Genomic DNA, 12,658 nt, shown 5'->3' on the forward strand with positions numbered 1-12,658 from the left:
ATGAAGTATTCCTTGTATTCTTGAAAAATAATTCTTCCTTTCATTTTTAAGGGGAAAAAAAGATCTTTATCAACTTCCTCTTTCCAAACATCCCTTAAAATTCTGACCTCTTGCACATTCCTACCACCCAATATGCACGAGTCATCTCCCCAAAAATAAAAGAAAAAAAAATACCCAGCAATTTTTTTTGAAGACTACAAGGTTGTCCAACAAAAAAGTTCGCACATAAAAAATCGCAATAGTTAATTATTAGAAATTAAATGTTGTGGATTATAATAACCAAGAAAAATATTGAATACAACCTTAGACGTGCCTGCATATCAAACACGTAACCAAGAACTTTAAAGCTACCTATGATTATCTAGGCACATGCAAGCATACATGGTACAAACCAAAGACAATATCTCCTCACTATAATGCCAACTGATGGTATGCAGTGCTTGAAGAGCAAAAGTTCATTGAAAACAGAAATATTTTATGAACAAGATTAAGCTCATCTAGGATTTGTAATCTACTAGTAAAAGAAAACAACATAACCATGCAATAATAGTAGTTTCAAAAAACTAACCACCAAATATAGTTTAATGCCTACAACCAGAACCTCAATCATACATGATTGAAAGGTCACGGGTTCAAGTCCTGGAAACATTCTCTTGTGTAAAAAACAGGATAAGACTGCGTACAATATACCAAAAATGGTGGGATCCCTTCCTGAACTCTACGTATGCGGGAGCTTTAACGATAACTACAATAGTAATGGTGCTCAAATTTCTAAATTTGGCATATGGTAATTTCAAATCTCAATTTGTTTCTAGATACTATATGGTGGAGCTTCCTCTGCTCCATCTGCTCAACATCAATTTCTGCAGCTTCCTAGACACCAACAACCAGATACATTGCTTGCTGGTAAAGATCAATTTTCTTTCCATAGTCAGAGCCAATATCTTACCTCGGGTGCAATACACCATGTAACACCTGATTTCATAGTCTAAAGCCTCATATCATAACAATCTCATACTTGTTTCCTCAATCACCAAAAATCTTGTTTACTCATCACTTCATCTGCATTTAAGAATCAAAATCCACAATATCATTAACCTTACCTTAACCTCATAAAATTAGTTCCCAGACCAGAATGTTCTCACAGCATGAAATAAATTAGTCTAACTTCAAGCCATTACACCAAACTTTAATTCTCTTAAGCTTCCAATTTGAGTATTACATTTGATATTGCTACACCAAATATGACAAGTGTAAATTATGGACAAGTAAATGTGCGTCATTGAGGTTTAAGACAACAACCGTCAACACTGTAAAGCTTATTTAGCTAGTATCACCTTCACTACGATAGGAAACTTGAATGCAATAGTACACCAAGTCCTACAAATCAATTACTCCATCGATTATGATTATGCATTTTTAACTTACTATAAAACACACTTAGAACTAGTTTTCACAAGAACTCATTGAAACACATCATGTTAGATATCAACATCATCATTAACAGCAACATCCAGACAAACTCCGGGACGGTCACAATTAAGATACACTGTAGAAAGCAACAATATTTACAAAATGGGAGTACACAAAAACATATTGAGTATAATACTAATATTCAGTTAAAAGAGTAGGGGTCTAAATAGAAGGGAAACAAACAAGAAACAAAAACATTTACAAAGTTGTGTTTGTCTCAATAAACTCATCCAGAATGAGAAATAAATCCTTATGAAAGATGACGAATATAATTGTAAAGTGCAAACCAAAGACAAAGATACCATGTTTCATTGCAAAGATATGCGAAATATAGAAGGTTATAAGTTTATAAAAACACTAATAACCAGTTTTAGTGTAGATAAAACCACTATAGTGAGTATAGTTAATTAGCTTAGGATTAACTACTACAATTATTTGCGGCTAAAGTTAGTAGCAAGAGGTAACATTTAAATGTTCATAAAGGATGGTTTTAAGATAGATATTGGTAACATTTTGAAAAGAAAAAAAAGTAGAGTTAAGTGTTGCCAAAAGGTCTAAATATACTAGTGAACCATATATTACTGTCATATATATCTTTCTAGTGAACCATATATTACAGTCGTATATATCATTCAATGCATTTTGTGCAACTACAAAAATATTCACATAATACTCAAATGGTCTTGCAAAAAGTGTACTTAAATTACTTATGAAGGGTGTGAGCTTTTCACTTGCCTTTTAAAAAAACAGGAGTAGAATTGCAAAACAACAGTTACTAAGCAATGATAAGTTGCCACTAATGTTTCCAAAAAAAAAATCTAAGTAGACCTCAAGAGCGCCGTTAATTAATGTCTTAACTAGAATAAATACTACAATCAAAGAGAATTTAGCTCCAATAAGCCTCTTTCAACATACCATCTTGACATGTATTATCAATAATATTAATTGGATTTACTCAGAGTTTCGGTTGTGGGTCTATAACTCTATAAAGGACTTATGTTGGACAAGAGAGTGAAACAACAAAACACGTGACACAGGGGGTGTGTTATAAGAAATTAAATGCAATAGCAGTAAATCATTATCAGGTATAGAAATAAAATAACTCACATAATCGCCATGGGTGCACTTGAATTGGTTTGATCAGACCAAGAAGAATATTCAATATATGTTGAATTGCAGAAGCATTATAGTCTTAAAAATACATAAGAGAACTGAGTTCTAAACATGGTATTTGGATGGGCCGGTTGATTTAGCATATCTATGACAAAGTTTTGAAGTAAAGCCAGGAAATGACCACACAATCGAAACCAAGCTGAAAACAAACAAATACATGAATTAACATAAATTCAAACAAGTATTACACTAGAGAACAACTTACATTCAACTAGTTGAAACCAGGCTTTCGACATAATCCTTGATAGTGAACCAACATATCTTATTGTTAATTGAAGATTTCAGTACTCTATTGGTTCTCCAGTTATAGAGAATATAATTACTTGGTGTTTTAGGTTGTTTGCTGCGAATACGAGTGTATCACCATCCTCAGAAAGATGCAATGGCATTAATATCAAACGCATACGACCAAATCTAAAATGATAATTCAATTGATAATAAGTCAGTCTAAGATTGTGATAGCTAAATTTAAGGAATTGAGTCCAAGACTTGTCATTTCCAAATTCTGTCATCTTCCATATAACAAAATCAGTTCCATTGAAATCATGATAAAAACAAAAGGAGTTCCTCAGCACACAAATACTTGGTGTTACATATGCCACCTACTTCGAATTCAAAGGGGGCATCAACTGTGTGTGCGTCTCCGTACCTAGATCAAGCGAAATAATCCCGAATTGATAAACAAGATCATCATTCCCAGGGTCAATCAGATTAGTTGCCAGCCAGTTAACGCTACAACCGAAATATACACCACCGTACGTACATTCTAGCATTGGAAGATTGCAAATGAAGCGGCACAACGGGAAAGCTTTCAATATGTGGTCGGAATGGATTGTGTTAGCTTTCAATTCATGAGAGTCGTGCTGACCGGTTGCTAAAAAATGATTTCAAAATGGATTGTGTGGTCGGAATTTTTGTTACTCATACATGCTACCCATTCACGTCTAATCTTCACTTTTTCATATTTTACACAAACTTATATAGTCAATAAACTTATATACCTTTTTTTTTAATGGAAAAATATATTATATATAAATAGCGGATTAAATCCCAAGTATTACACCAGAAAGAAAATAAAAATACAGCGAAACACCCAGCGAAAAATCAACAAACAATCAATTTTTCACTACCATCAACGGAGATCAAAATAAAAGCGACGAAGGTATGTTGCATCAAAGGATCAGATTCACCCACCACTAAACTACTGATAAGTCGAAGGAGCCACCAAAAGCCGAAAAGAACTTGCATTAAAAAACTAGCTCCCGATCTCGGATCAAAAGTGATCGGCCCACCAGACTCCCAACACAAATAAAAAAGGGACCCCTCAACTCATGACCCACCAGAGCAGACACCTTAACTTGTCCAAATTCGGCCCACCAATATCCCAATGCCAAACTCAAAGACAGAGAAAAGATGGAACAACAGTGCAAACCGATCCAGCTCGAACAAAAACAAACCAAGAAGCAAGAACTCCAGCGGAGGCACCACACCGAAGCAAGGCGACGGTGGTGCTGCCTACCTCAACAAGAACTTCGGCGGGAGCCACCACTCCGGAAGCAAGGCGACGGTGGTACTACTTTCTTTCTTATACTTATTACGTTTTTATTGGACTAAATCCTCTCCATTTATAATTTTCTCTCTTTATTCCATTTATAGAGATAAGGACACAAACAAGGTAAAAAGTAATTAATGACGGTGGGACCTAATTAGTGGAGTTCGGGTATATTCCATTTAGGCTAAGCTCCATTTACTCCATTTAGGGTTTGGATGCAAGACATGTGGCAAAAAAATATCTAACGGTTGAGATTTTAAATTAAAAAACAATAAAAGGTTGTTGCGATATGAGAGAAGAAGGGAACATGATTAGTTTGTTATTATTATGTATTTTTATTAAACAAATATTTGTTTTTTAATTTAAAATCTCGACCGTTATTTTTTTTGCCACATGTCTTGCATCCAAACCCTAAATGGAGTAAATGGAGTTTAGCCTAAATGGAGCATATCCGAACTCTAATTAGTGGTATGACCCACAACATATTTTTTGTGTTTATCTTTCTCTAAATTGCATATTCGATTTATTTTTATAAACGGAGATGATCTTAACCCATTTTTATTTTCTCTCTATTGCTTTGATATTTGTGTCAATACTTCATTTTATTTGTAAAATTTTGGTTGTCTCAAATTATCCTATAAATGGATGTTCAAATAACACAAATTTTTTAATAAGAGAGCTTGATTCATTTAATATCTTAAAATGACTTCTCTCTTTTTAATAAAAAAACTAAGGGTAATATTAGTGAAAGAACATTTAATATTGCATTAATTTTTATTTTTTTTTGTTGAAAAAATATTATATTAAATTTTAAAAGTGACAGTTAAATAGAAGCAAATTTATTCTACAAAAGAGACATTTAGAAAGGAATAGAGTGAGAACTTTTTGTAAGGGTAAAATATAATTTAAGTTTGTTTTATTGGTATTTACTAGACAAAATTGGTTTAATATTTAAATTTATTCTTAATTTATTTAATATTTTTATATTTGTGCTCCATTATATTCTTAATTACAGTGCTTCATTTGAAGAAAAAAACAAAAAAAAAATCATGGTTAACCTCACACACAACCTCACAACAATAAATCAAATCTAAAATCTGCGAGAATAGTATGTTTATTATGCTAATAGGAAAAATTTGTAAATGGAGAAAGATAGAGGGAAAATAAATGAAGCTATTCAAGAATGAAGGATTTGAGTAGGCAAAAAAATGGAGGGCTGCCTAAAGATTCAATACATTGTCAATGCATACTCTTTATTCTCTTTCTATTTTCTAACAACATTTGTAGTTCATAAATTAATATATTCTGTACTATATAATTTGAAATGAATCAACCTAGAGATCTTAAATATTTGTGACAAAGAGCACACTATTTGGCAACGAACAAGTATCCTGGTGGTTATTTCCCTGACGGGGCCAAACTGTTGGCTCATGTCTAATTGTTGAATGTTCCCCTCCTCTTTAGCAATAATCTCACGGAGGAACTTATACTCAGGTGGTTTATTAGCATCTCTCGCATGTTTGGGCAGCAAATACATATGTGAAATCATGAAATATCATATCATGTATTCATATGTTGTATCAATATTGTGCAACACATTAGCTCTCAAGTCCTCAACGGATAGCACACGATATATCAAGAAAGTTGGTATAGGCCAAATACACCTGTTGTTGGGAAGTTACAATTGAGCATATTGAGTTGGATGTTTGAGAATGGTCTGGACAAAATCTAAACTGACGCAGCATGTGCTCCGCTAGATAACTGACCACGTGAAATGGGCTTCCGCATAGCAGACAAAATTTGTAGGTTGTAGCCATAATCCGATCCAGGTGCGATATGCAAGGGTCTGTGACAGGGAGACCCTTTACCAGTACAAACATCATATATATAGAAAATGGGTGTTGATCTTCCGTGTAAGACTTCAAATAATCCTTGGGCCCAACTCCCTCGAAGTGCTAAAACAGGCATGCATGCATCAACATATACTAATCAGTAAAGAACACGTAATATAACATATTTAACATTTACGTAAATAACAAATCTTTATTTATAAATGAAGTAGTGTCATATAGCTAGCTAATTGTCCGATCTTATGAATGCATTGTTAAGCTCCATGTACAAGTGTATCAGGGAAGTTATTCCCCATGAAAAGTGCCTAACCATCTCGAGGTCCTAAAAGTGGCATACATGCTGAGAACTGACGTATCTGATGGGCCACCAAGATATGAATCCAGAACAGATAATGTCTCATGTGGCATCTCATCGTCCTCAACATCATGAACATCCTCATGCTCCTCGGTCTCCTCCTCATGTTAGGGATCTGCATGGTCAGTCTCAAGCTTTGGCACCTGAGATGGTTCGAATCCATCACCTCTTTCCCCCGTCCTTTATATAAATCGAAATATATTGTTTAATACTCATGGTAGTTTTGTTGCCTCTTAACATGATTGGGGATGTGGATCCATATCTGAAAGCATTCAAAATCACATGTACAAATCAACAAAATTCAGAGACAAATCAACATTTAGAACACTTTGCCCTCTTTTGGATTATAGAACTATTAAACAATCTATTTCGATTTATATAATCTGAAACATACAAACGTAAAAAAAATAAAAAAAATAAAAAATAAAAAAAAACGAACAAGTGATTGAAGAAAAGCGGACTAACCTTTTGTTTAGTGGTTGAAACGTGGTGAAATTTACCAACTTCACTTTAATAATGACATAATGTGTAGTGGTTCGAATTTTCGATGATTTGGGTGAAAGTATGGCTAAAATTCGAGACAATTTAAATGAGGGGGAGGGTTTATTAGCCTTGTTTATATATATGTGTGTTTTTTTTTTTCTTTTCAGATTTTATAATTTGAACCATATTTTTTGGGTTCAAACTATATAATTCAAACAGAGGTAAAACTAGAATTTCGAAATACGCATGAGAAGTCTGGAGAGTGAAAAAAATAATATTCTTTAAGGACGACCCCAATGAGGGCTTATGTGTGCCATGAACCTCACTTTGTTATGGAAAATAAATTAATTAATACATGATATGAAATTAAAATACAAGGCGAGGATAATGTTTGATCAAGTCCCACACTATAAAAATAAATATACTAATATTCGATACACTTAAAGACTATCTTTTGCATTTGCGTCTTTTTTTAGGCTAAAATATGATTTTGATCCCGGCAAATATGACTCGTTTTGGTTTTAGTCCCTGTTAAAAAAAAAAATTTGATAGTTCCTCTAGGGACTATTTTCAAAAACAAAAAAATTTGCAGAGACCTTTTTTAAAAACAAAATATTTTGCAGGGACCAAAAACTACAAAATTGATTCAGTTATAATGTGCCACGTATGCACATCATCACAAAAGTGGGGTTAAGGACTATTTTCAAAAACAAAAAATTTTGCAAGGACCAGAAACAATTTTATTTTTTTTTACAGGGACTAAAACCAAAACGAGACATATTTGCAGGGACTAAAACCATATTTTAGCCCTTTTTTATTAAAAAAATTCGGCCCCCAGTCAATAGATTTCTGCATTCGTCATTGCCTGGCTGAGATTAATCTATTTTCTTCGAAATTGTGGTGTGGACACTTTGAACGGACATAAACAAGTTCATATTTTCTTTTCTATCAAATATGAGAGAGAAACTCTAGAATTTAGTAAACAATCACGTTGATGACATTATGACTGAATTGCAAGGAATCAACTTGAACAACAGAAGCATAACTGGGTTCATCTTCCTATTGGACGTCTCAAACTAAATGTTGATGTATCACATTTTAACGACAATAGAAGCTCAATTTATGGTAGTTTGATTCATGATCAACATGGAAAATTTGTGACCGATTTATATGTAAAAGCATCTCTTTAAAACCGGTCATCATAGTTAGGACAATCACCATAGTATATTCCAAGTGCTGCTGATGCTGCAAAGTTGTACCATCCCATACCAAAATAATTAGAATATTCATTCTCATTCTTTAATAAAATAACAATATTTACACAAAATGAATGGGGGGTGAACATAAAGTTATCAATTTAGGCACCAGGTTACCTAAACAATCTCAATACTAATACTATCCTCATCAAATACGTTGTGTCCTTTCTTAAAACACAAGAGGTAAATAAACCAATTTATTGATTTCAGACGGCAATTTTAGTATACCATTTTTATAATTTTTTAGTTTAGTATTATTGTAACTGTGTTCCATGCTATTTTCCTACGCCTAAGAATCAAAGAAAAGTTTTTAAACTCATGCATCTCATAAGAATTAAATTTCACACTATATTTTTTTTAATTAAATACAAATAAATGTTTGGTACTTATATAAAGTGGGGTATTGTATTTAAAATACTCTTTTTTTTTTTAGAAAAACTAAAAAGATAAGGGCCATGCTACCATAGGTCCTAAATACATATCTTATTAGGAATTCAACAAATAGTAAGGTATTGATTTTTATTTTTTTAATTTTCAACTTTTAAAAAAATAAATTGACACAATTTATGCTAACATTTGCCCAAAAGATAATATTTTAAAACTAACAATATAACACAAGGAGTGCTAGTACACACCCAACGTTTATTTTTGAATGTCTAATGAAAACTTTTATTTTAGGGAATGAAAACCATTTATTAACCATTAAGAGTCTTGTCAAAAGAACGAACATGAAGAATAATTTAGGCATATGAATTTTAATTGAGATTCCATATATCAAATGTGATTAATTAACTACTTAATAAATGTGAATGAGTTCACTTTTACTGATAACTCGTTATGAAATGAAGGAAGTATAGCTTCTTAAAAAAAATGAAATGAAGGAAGTAGTTGGGTTTGAATTTCGATTGAGGATGTTGATATATGGGAGACTTGAGGTGAGGTTTAGTATGGGAAAGCTACTTTTTTTTTTTTCTACTATGGAAAAGTTAGTTTTTGACCATTAAATCAAATCAAGAACACATTCTTATCATACTTCATCATCATTAGATTTTCTTCTTTTGTCTTCAACCTCACACCCATCAACCAAGACGGTTATTACTCCCAAGGCTAAAATATGTTTTTGGTCCCTGCAAATATGACGAGTTTGGGTTTTGGTCCCTGGTAAAAAAAAAATTGAATTTCATCCCTGCAATTTTTTTTTTTTATTTAAAATAGTCCGTGAATGAAATTTGCAGGGACTATTTTAAAAAACAAAAAAAAAATTGCTGCGGTGAAATTCAATTTTTATTTTAAATAATATTTTTCATTCCCCCACCTCTAAAAAAAATATTCCATATGACATAACTTAATCGAAAATATCAATATTGTTAAACTAAACATCTTCATTTAAATTTAAAATCAAAACCTAATAATTATGTGTGAGTTTTAAATGATATTTCTCACTCCATGTGCAAACAAAAATAGGTAAATAAAAATATTAATATTTTCTAATCCGTATTAAACAAACTTAACCTATCCAAAAAAAAATGAGAAAAAGAACTTACAGATACGGATGACAGAGAGACTAGAGAGGCAAGCAAGTAGCAACTTGAGGTTGATGACATCATGTAGGGTCCCACTGTTGGCGTCATCATATCTAACTGGCTCCTTCAATATTTGCCACGCGTCGTCATCATTGATCCGTTTCTTACATTATTCCACCTCCACCCTACTCGCGCGTGGATTACACCTCAAAAGTGTTTCCACTTTAGATTATTTTTCCACTCATTTGTTTTTGGATTGGATTGGATTTTTTTTTGTTTCGATTGGATTAATACCCGGCAAAATTGACTTCGGAAGAAATTTCATGTATCAAAGTGTACAACTCTCCAAACTACTTCTCTGAAAGAAAAAAAAATAGTGTTATTTTGACAATTATTTTAGTACAACTTTGTTGTTCTCTCTTCTCATTGGTTAAAAATAATAGAGAGAGAAAAAGGAAGAGAGAATAAAAACATAATGTGAATATGAGAGAGAAAGTTGTACAAAAATTGTAGCAAAATAATTGTACAAATATCATTTCTAAAAAAAACTATGAAGACTACGATGAACATATACTTCCGTAAAATGAAAAATTGTAAAAGTAACATTTTTTTTTTTAAGACATAAAAATGGGATATATTAACAACGGCAGTGAAACACCTAAGTACAAGATGTACTAAAAGTGCCACCCCTAGAAATAGTCAAACATACAATAAAGAGTCAATGTGATGGTCGGTTGATACCCGAACATAATAAAGCGTCCGACCACCATCTTTGTGTACCGTACATAAAATTGGCCTTATTAGCCTTTAACCACCACAAAGAGTGATATTTAACTTTTTCTACTAGCTGTTCCATGGTTGTTTGGATATTAGTATAAAGTATATTATTACGTTCATTCCAAACCAACCAAACACAGAGTAACCAAATAAGTTGTAGGAAGGATTGACGAGCCCGTGAGTGACCTGTAGAATGAGTGAACTGAATGAAATGGTCATCAATATTAAGGGGATCAACACCTGACATTCCAATCCAACACCTGACAAAATGCCACAAAGTAACGAAAGTAGCACAATGTATAAATAAATGGGAAACAGACTCTGCCATGCCGCACCCAGTAACACACAATGCTGCCTCGCCAACAATGATGCCATGCCGGAGAAGGTGATTCTTAGTCGGCAACCTATCCCGTAACAATCTTCAAGCAAAAATGGAAACCTTAAGCGGCACTTGATTATGCCAGATAAGTAACATTATTAACCACTAGCAAAAAGACGGGCACTCATATGTCCGTCTTTCCTCTCTTTTAATTGCGCTAACATTTGAATATTATAAATGGTATTTTTTCTATGAAATTTTGATTAAAATTAAAAATATAAATGTTTGTTGCTTTCAAATTATAACAAACTAAATTAACCATGATTATCTATTTTAATGACACCAAAAGTTGTTTAAGCGTATAATTGGGATAGAGAGATTTTAACTAATTATTTTAACTAATTCAGCTGCACATTCTATAAGCAGCTTTTTAGAATTATTTTAACTAATTCAAAATTCTTTCCATTAATGGATCCATGTAGAACTTCGGCTAGTGAATTCAAAGGTGAATTATAAGAAAAGGGGGTTTTGTTAATCGAAGGATTGAAACCTTGTGAAAATCGATTTATAATTTTTCAATTTTAGGTGTATAATATCACATGTTTTTCAGATTTTTTTAATGATTCTGTTTCTTTCCCTATAAATTGCAGAATTGGAACCTTGGGAAAAATTAGTATACAAAGATTCAATTTGTTAGGGTTTTCAAGAAAATGGTCATTTTGTTAATTAAATTGAGATATAATATATTCGAGGGTTTTAATTTTTGGGTTTAGAAGAAGATTTGAAGTGAATATAAATTCATGATATTTGAAGATATATTTGTGATTTTTTTTTTATTCAAGGAAGATGATGAAGATTTAAATGAAGAAGATGAAGATTGAAAGGAAGAAGATGAAGATGATGAACATATTCATCTTATTTCTGGATTTTTTATTTTTAATGAAAATATATTTTAAAAAATAAAATTATGTATTTTTAAAATAAAAAATGAGAATAAGGATTTATTTGTGCTTTTATAAATGATAAATGACCTAAATGGAAAAAATAAAAAGATAAAGGACCAAAATGTTACAAATAAATAAGATAAAGGACTACTAATGTAATTTTGCTTAAAATATAATATGACAATTTTGCTATACATGTGTCTCTAGCTCGGTTAGTTATGACTAGGACATCATATCCTCCTTGACATTTGTTTAACTCTTGAACTCGTCAAGATTTAATTTTGATCCTTTTAGTTTGACAGAATTTCTAAGTTAGTTCTTTTAAGTTTCAAAAGTTTCAATTAGGTCCTTTTAGTTTGACAGAATTCTCAAGTTAGTCTTTTAAGTTTCAAAAATTTCAAATAGGTCTTTTTAGTTGATAAACTATTTCACCGTTACCCCTGTTGTCAGTCTCCGTTTAACTGATGTTGATGTAGCCGTTTAGTTGTTGACTTGGATCAAAATGCTGCTTTTAAAAGCTCGAGGGTGTCAAAATCCTACGTTTATTGGTCACAAATGATCATTTATAGTGCTAGAATGACATCTATTTACAACCATAAATGTCTTTCTAGCACTATTAAATGACACTTGTAGTGTTAGAATTATCATTTGTGACGATTAAACGTAACATTTTGACACCTTGAAGCTTTTAAAAGGCAACGCTTTGATCCATGTTAACAACTTAACGGCTACATCAACATGAGTTAATTATTAACTAACAACAAGGGTAACAATGAAATAGTTTATCAACTAAAATGAGTTATTTGAAACTTTTAAAACTTAAAAGACTAATTTGGAAATTCTGTCAAATTAAAATGACTTAATTGAAATTTTCGAAATTTAAAGGACTAACTTGAAAATTTTGTCAAACTAAAAGGATCAAACGTGATATTTCGCCTTTAATTTTACTAAAC

The 12,658-nt window shown here is 32.0% G+C and overlaps 1 long non-coding RNA gene across 1 annotated transcript; it reads right to left on the reverse strand.

Annotated features, from left to right (window-relative positions):
* Positions 1-473: 473 nt before the first annotated feature.
* LOC112416500 (uncharacterized) lies at positions 474-3,590 on the reverse strand. Its single transcript, XR_003007027.2, has 2 exons — positions 2,581-3,590; positions 474-1,062 (listed from the first exon to the last, which is right to left on the reverse strand). It is a non-coding gene; the product is annotated as an uncharacterized lncRNA (long non-coding RNA).
* Positions 3,591-12,658: the final 9,068 nt, after the last annotated feature.

Source organism: Medicago truncatula, chromosome 7 (assembly GCF_003473485.1).
Source record: "Medicago truncatula cultivar Jemalong A17 chromosome 7, MtrunA17r5.0-ANR, whole genome shotgun sequence".
NCBI classification, from domain to species: Eukaryota; Viridiplantae; Streptophyta; class Magnoliopsida; order Fabales; family Fabaceae; genus Medicago; species Medicago truncatula.